The sequence below is a fragment of the Carettochelys insculpta genome, chromosome 2, assembly GCF_033958435.1.
Source record: "Carettochelys insculpta isolate YL-2023 chromosome 2, ASM3395843v1, whole genome shotgun sequence".
NCBI lineage: Eukaryota > Metazoa > Chordata > Testudines > Carettochelyidae > Carettochelys > Carettochelys insculpta.
The window spans coordinates 154,458,791-154,466,158 of NC_134138.1; positions in this window are offsets into that span (position 1 = coordinate 154,458,791).

Genomic DNA, 7,368 nt, shown 5'->3' on the forward strand with positions numbered 1-7,368 from the left:
GCTGGTAAAAGTCAGTCCTAGAATAATTTCTTCTGATGAAATATGGACATCTATGGGTGAAAACACATCTCCTCAACTGGATGCTCTGCTGCTGCCAAAAGCAGACATAGGCCTTCTTGGGTATTCATGAGATTGATTGAATTCAGGATCCAGACAAAAGAAAGAAAGGAGGACAGCAGAATACAGACCCTGCAAAGGACACTTTTATTCCTTCAGGGAACTTATGGGCTGGATTCCCTGTGAGGCTAATAGGAGGAAAGGAGTCCAGGAGAGCTGACTGTATTTTAAAGAAGCCTGACTGAGGGTACAAGAACAAAATATTCTGATGTGCAGCAAGAGATCCAGATCTGGCAGGTGACCAGCTTGGTTTAACAGAGAACTCTTGTGTGAGCTTAAACACCAAAGGGAAGTTTATGAGAAGTGGAAACTTGCACAGATGACTAGGGAGGAGTATAAAACATTGTTCAGGCAAGCAGGGATGTAATCAGAAAGGTCAGAATACTTGAATTTGTAATTAGGAAGGGATGTGAAGGATAACAAACAGGGTATCCACAGGTATATTAGCAACAAGAAGAAGTCAGGGAAGGTGTGGGACCCTAACTGAATGCAGATAGCAACCTAGTGACAGATAATGTGGAAGACGCTGAAGTCCTCAATTTTTTTTGTTTGTTGCCTCAGCCTTCACAAACAAGGTCAGCTCCCAGAATGCTGCACTGGCCAGCACAGTCTAGGGGAGGAGGAGTGGACAGCCCTCCATGGTGAAGATCAGGTTCAGGACTCTAGAAAAGCTGGACCTCCACAGGTCCATGGGGTCAGATTCAGTGCATCTGGGGGTTCCACGGGAGTTGGCTGTTATGATTGCAGAGCCACTGGCCATTATCTGCAAACTCTTGGTGATTAAGGGAGGCCCCAGATGACTGGGAAAAGGCACATCTAGTGCCCATCATTAAAAAAGGGGAGAAGGAGAATCTGCGGAATGACAGCTCAGTCAGCCTCACCTCAGTCTCTGGAGTAATCATGGAGCAGGTCCTTAAAGAATTTATTTTGAAGCATGTAGAGGAGAGGAATGTGATCGGGAGCAGGTGACATAGATTCACCAAGGGCCAGTCATGTCTGACCAGCCTAACTGCTTCCTATGATGAGATAACTGGCTCTGTGGGTATGGAGAAAGCAGTGGACATGATATAGCTTGATTTACAAAGCTTTCAATGCAGTCAACCATAGTATTCTTACCAGCAAGTTAAAGAAGTGTGGATTAGGTTTATGGGCTATAAGGTAAATAAAAATTTGGCTAAATCACTGGGCTCCGTGCATTAAAAAATCAATAGCTGCGTCTACACGTGCACGCTACTTCGAAGTAGCGGCACCAACTTCGAAATAGCGCCCGTCGCGTCTACACGCGTCGGGCGCTATTTCGAAGTTAACTTCGACGTTAGGCAGCGAGACGTCGAAGTCGCTAACCTCATGAGGAGATAGGAATAGCACCGTACTTCGACGTTCAACGTCGAAGTAGGGACCGTGTAGACGATCCGCGTCCCGCAACGTCAAAATTGCTGGGTCCCCCATGGCGGCCATCAGCTGGGGGGTTGAGAGATGCTCTCTCTCCAGCCCCTGCGGGGCTCTATGGTCACCGTGGGCAGCAGCCCTTAGCCCAGGGCTTCTGGCTGCTTCTGCGGCAGCTGGGGATCTATGCTGCAGGCACAGGGTCTGCAACCAGTTGTCAGCTCTGTGTATCTTGTGTTGTTTAGTGCAACTGTGTCTGGGAGGGGCCCTTTAAGGGAGCGGCTGGCTGTTGAGTCCGCCCTGTGACCCTGTCTGCAGCTGTGCCTGGCATCCCTATTTCGATGTGTGCTACTTTGACGTGTAGACGTTCCCTCGCTGTGCCTATTTCGATGTTGGGCTGAGCAACGTCGAAGTTGAACATCGACGTTGCCGGCCCTGGAGGACGTGTAGACGTTATTCATCGAAATAGACTATTTCGATGTCGCAACATCGAAATAAGCTATTTCGATGTTGGCTGCACGTGTAGACGTAGCCAATGTCTCAATGGCTGTGTCTACATGTGCCCCAAACTTCGAAATGGCCATGCAAATGGCCATTTCGAAGTTTACTAATGAAGCGCTGAAATGCATATTCAGCGCTTCATTAGCATGCAGGCGGCAGCCGCGCTTCGAAATTGACGCTCCTTGCCGCCGCGCGGCGCGTCCAGACGGGGCTCCTTTTCGAAAGGACACCGCCTACTTCGAAGTCCCCTTATTCCAATGAGCTCATGGGAATAAGGGGACTTCGAAGTAGGCGGGGTCCTTTCGAAAAGGAGCCCCGTCTGGACGCGCCGCGCGGCGGCAAGGAGCGTCAATTTCGAAGCGCGGCTGCCGCCCGCATGCTAATGAAGCGCTGAATATGCATTTCAGCGCTTCATTAGTAAACTTCGAAATGGCCATTTGCATGGCCATTTCAAAGTTTGGGGCACGTGTAGACGTAGCCAATATCTAGTTGACAGCCAGTATCAGAGTGCCCCAGGAGTCAGTCCTGGGGCTGGTTTTGTTCAATATCTTCATTAAAGAACTGGATGAGGAGATAGATTGCACCCTCAGCAACTTCACCGATGATACTAAGCTGGGAAGAGAGGTAGATATGCTGAAGGTAGGGATAGGATCCAGAGCAACCTAGACAAATTGGAAGAATAAGCCAATAGAAATCTGATGAGGTTCAATATGGTCAAGTGCAAACAAGGCAGGGAACAGATGGGCCAAATGGTACTTGTGCAGAAAAGGACCTGGAGATTACTGTGGACCAGACGGTGGATATGAGTCAAGAGTGTGCCCTTGTTGTCAAGAAAGCTATTGGCATACTAGGCTGCATTAACGGGAACATTGTGGGAAATGATTATTCCCCTATATTCATCACTGTTGAGGCCGCATCTGGAGTATCGTTTATGGTTTTTGTCCCCCGCCGCCCCACTACACAAATAGCAAATTGGAGAGAATCCAACAGAGGGCAACAAAAATGATTAGGGGTCTGTGGCACATGACTTATGAGAAGAGGCTGAGGGAACTCGGATTATTGTATCTGCAGAAGAGAAGATTGAGGGGTATAATTAGATAGCAGCCTTCAACTACCTGTGGAGGGGTTCCAAAGAGGGTGGACTCAAGCTGTTCTCAGTGGTAGCAGATGTCCGAACAACAAGCAATGGTCTCAACTTGCAGTGAGGGAGGTCTAGGTTGGATATTCACGAGTGGTGGTGAAGCACTGGAAGCACTACCGAGGGAGGTGGTGGAATCTCCATCCCTAGAGGTTTTTAAGGCCAAGATTGACAAAACATTGGCTGGGATCATTTAGTTGGGGTTGGTCCCAATTTTAGCAGGGGGTTAGACTAGGCGATCTCTTGAGGTCTCTTCCAACCCTAATCTTCTATGATTTATAGTTCAACAGCTCAAACATTTTTAAAAATACTTCATAAAAGAAAATGACACTGTACTTTTAAAATGGTTTAAATTGAACCCTGGCAGCCAGAATAGTGCAGAGCCATAACTATGGCCAAGATTCAGGGCTCTCATATAAACAGCGATAATGAAGAGAAGACGAAGTAAGCCCGAGTAACAGATGAAAAGGAACCCCTAGATATAGGGTTCTGTTCCTCTGCCATCTCAAAGAGAACTGGCTTAAGCCCCGCACCCAGTAACAGCAGAATGTCCCTCTTGTATGACACCTACATCCGGGTAGCAGACAAAGGTGCGGCAAAGGGGGCAACTGCTTCAAAGCCCAGAGGCTAGTGATTCAAAGGAGTCTGGGGACAGCAGCGGCAGCTAGAGCCCCATGTCTTTTAAATCACTGCCAGAGTCTGGCATGAGCCTTAGGCCATGCACTCCAGATGGCAGTGGGGGCCACCACGGTCTGGAAATGCTGAAGGCTGGCTGTTCTGGCCCGATCTCTTTTTTCCTGAGACCCTGCCCCTTCTGCAATTGCAGAGCCGGTCCACTCCACCATGTTCAAGGGCCTGCTGAGTCTCTCGGTTTGCTTGCCTACATCACACACTAAAAGCCTGTTCTCACAGTCTCAGTTGTTTAGTTTCACTGCAAAATTATCGGCAGGAGGGAATCGCTCATCTGAACTTGGAAACAATGTATGGACCTTTTTTTCAATGCTGCACCTCTGGGCACAGCAAAGCATTGCCCATGTCAAGCAGGAAGCCTCCCAACTACACAGTTCTCTGGCTGCAAGACAGTATCTGGTTTTCTTCTAAAGCTTCAGATTTTGGACAGTGGTGGAAGCAGGATAGCAGACTTGGTGGAGCCAGTGACAGGCTGTGAAAATTTTAACCTAGTTGGCATGGGAAAATTTCCTGCAATGTTGGAAGAAACAAGGCATCTCTGCTAAGAACCTTCATTAGAGGGTTGATGACTACCTCCAGAAAAGTTTCCTGGAGATACCTCCGGAGGATTCCTGTGAAAAATGTGAATTAACAAACTTTCTGCATAGCTGCTAGGGGAATAGGAAGCAGACAGAATCACTGCTAATTTTGTACACTTCTATGCTCTACCCACTTCTAACATATAATAAAACAAAGAGCCTTTCTACCTCATGTAACTTAGCAGTAATAAATCAAAATCGATACTTACCAGAACTCCCCCTCTCCTGCACCATTTATGACCAGAGTGGTTATAATGGGTATTGTGAGACACCTCCTGGAGATCATTTATAAAGATGTAGCCCTTCTGCGGTTGGCAGTCAGCAGCAGCCAGGGCTGGGGGCAAGTTTCATATCTAGAGGTTCCTTTTCATTTATCTCAAAGAGAAGCAGCTTAAGCCCTGCACCCAGTAGCCTGGGAAACTCAGACTCCCCCGGGCGCCTTGGAGAGGCAATGCTTCCCCACTCACACGCACAGAGCCGGAGTGTAGAAAAGAAACTTTTAATGAAAGAGGCAGAGAAGTCACATGGCATTAGCTTGAAAAAATACCACAGAGTTCATAACCAACCCTCAGATAACCATCCCAGCTCAAATGGATTGAGCAACGCCCTTTGCCTCGCAAGCTCACCAGTCCCACAATGTAATTGTCCCGTTCACGTACCCAAACTTTCTCCATACCCCACTTCAAATTCCCCACTCACAACTCTGTCCAGTCAGTGCAGACTCCAACACATCGCCCCAATAGCTTCCCCCCATTAAGCCTGAGACAAAGCTGGTCCCGGGACCCTCTTGATCCTGCCACCCACCCACTGCTTCTCTTGCCAACCCCCCTGCCAGTTGCTCCTGACAGCTGCCTGTCTGCTGTGCTTCACCAACCACCCTCTTGCCTGCTGCATTCTGGGTGTTTGCTCTGGGCAAAACCCAGTGATTCCAACTCTCCATAATATCAGCTCTGGACTTAGCCACAAGTGATTTTAGTTCTCAATCTTAGTACCCACCAGGGCTCATTCTCACACAGAAGAATACAGACTCTAACACCTAGCTCTTAGTGCTAGCTAGCTATCTAGTCAACCCAGGCTCATGGCTCTGTAACCCAAGGCTCAGTTTAGCCAAAGGCTCCTAGCTACCTGATTTAGCCAAGAACCTTTACTACCTCACAATGCTTGGGTGCGGAGTGCCCTGTGCGATTCATACCTTACACAGTGAGGATGATTGTGCTGTACCCCCCACCCCCCCACAACAACTTCAAGCATTGGTGAGATGTCACACTTCTTTCTTAAACCCCGTCTTTGAACAAACCTTTCTTCCCATTTTTTGGGGGGAAGAAGGGTTCTTCTGAAGATGGGGTTTACTTTCAAAAGAACCACCTCTACACTGGTTTTCTTCCTCCAAAAGAAGCTCTTTCAAATAAGAATATGCAAATGAGGCACCAGATATGTAAATCTGCACCTCATTTGTATTTCCTCATTTGCAGGCCTCTTTCAAAAGAGGCATGCAAGTGTAGACACAGCCAGGCCATGGCTACACTAGCCCCTGCCTCTCAGAAGGGGCGCAGTAATGAGCCACTTCGGCAGATGATAATGAGGCCCTGCCATGAATATGCAGCACCTTATTAGCATAATGGTGGCCCTACATGTTTCAAAAGCACCGCGTTCAAAAGGCACACCACCTGTGTAGACAGTGGCCTTTCAAAAGGACCTCCATACTTCAAAAGCCTGTTCTTCTCATTTGGTTTTTGGGAAGGTTTGTAGAGGGATAGGATGGGAGGGACAGCTCAGTGGTTTGAGCACTGGGGAAAGGAGATGAACACCGGCTGCTCCTTTGGCTGCTGTACCATTCCCAGCACCCCTCTCGCCCTCCCCAAGCCTGATCTTCTGAGAGGCAGCTCTGTGGAAGGACTGTGGGGGTGGTATGGTGTCTTTTCAGTACACCATACCAGCCTTAAATTGCTTGCTGGTGCTGCATACCAGATCATCCTGGCTTACCTGTACAACGTTGGGCACTTAACAGTATTCTGTACTGGCCTACACTGGCTTACCTTCATCTCTGTCTCCACCCCCAGTGGAGCACATCATTTGCTGCCTCTGCAGCCAAAATGAGGGGTGAGGGGTCCCTCATTCTGCAGAAATGGAAGCTTCTCTTTTCAAAAGGCATCCTGGGAACAGTAGTCTCCAAAGTGGGATTGCAGCATGTTGTACTGACTGGCTAGCCCTGAATTAAGTTCAAAGGACATTTAATATGGGGTGGCTGCATGGGCAAAATGGAACAAACTTCAACAGGACAAACTGAACACCATCTAACCTGCAGCTTAGTGGTTAGGATGGTTGGGGTGGTAGAAAGGAGAGATCTGAGTTCAAGACTGTGCTGTAGAGTTGGATCTAAGCTAGGGCCTTCTGTGACCAAACAAGTGATCTAACCCCCTGGCATGAAAGTAATGATGGAGAAAATACACAGAGTTCTCTGGGTGGTTTTTTTCCCCCTCAATTTGATGATGAATTCCAAATATCTTTGGGACTGAACACAATATTTGTTCTATTCTTCTCCTAGCTGAACCATAAGGAATTATTCATGCAGCTCTACTCACATCTAAAGATGGTCTCTTCAAAACAGGTTGAAATATATTGGCAGTGGGATGGAAAGCTGTGGGTAAGCATGCACCGCTGTTGCTGTATTACAGTCATCTGTGAATAACAAGGAATATTTGGTCTCCCAGGGCTGTTAAGCTATCATTTATCATTAGCATTGCATTAACTTTAAAATAAATTCCCTTCTGTAGTCCCAAGATCCATTAGCAATCAGTTCCATTTGATGAAGTGGGTCTTTGCCTACGAAACCTTATGCTCCGAAATATCTGTTGGTCTGTAAGGTGCCTCAGGACTTCTTGTTGTTTTGAAGATACAGACTAACATGGCTACCTCTCTGATAGCAACCCATAGGTAGCCTTCTCATGAGGCTTGTTG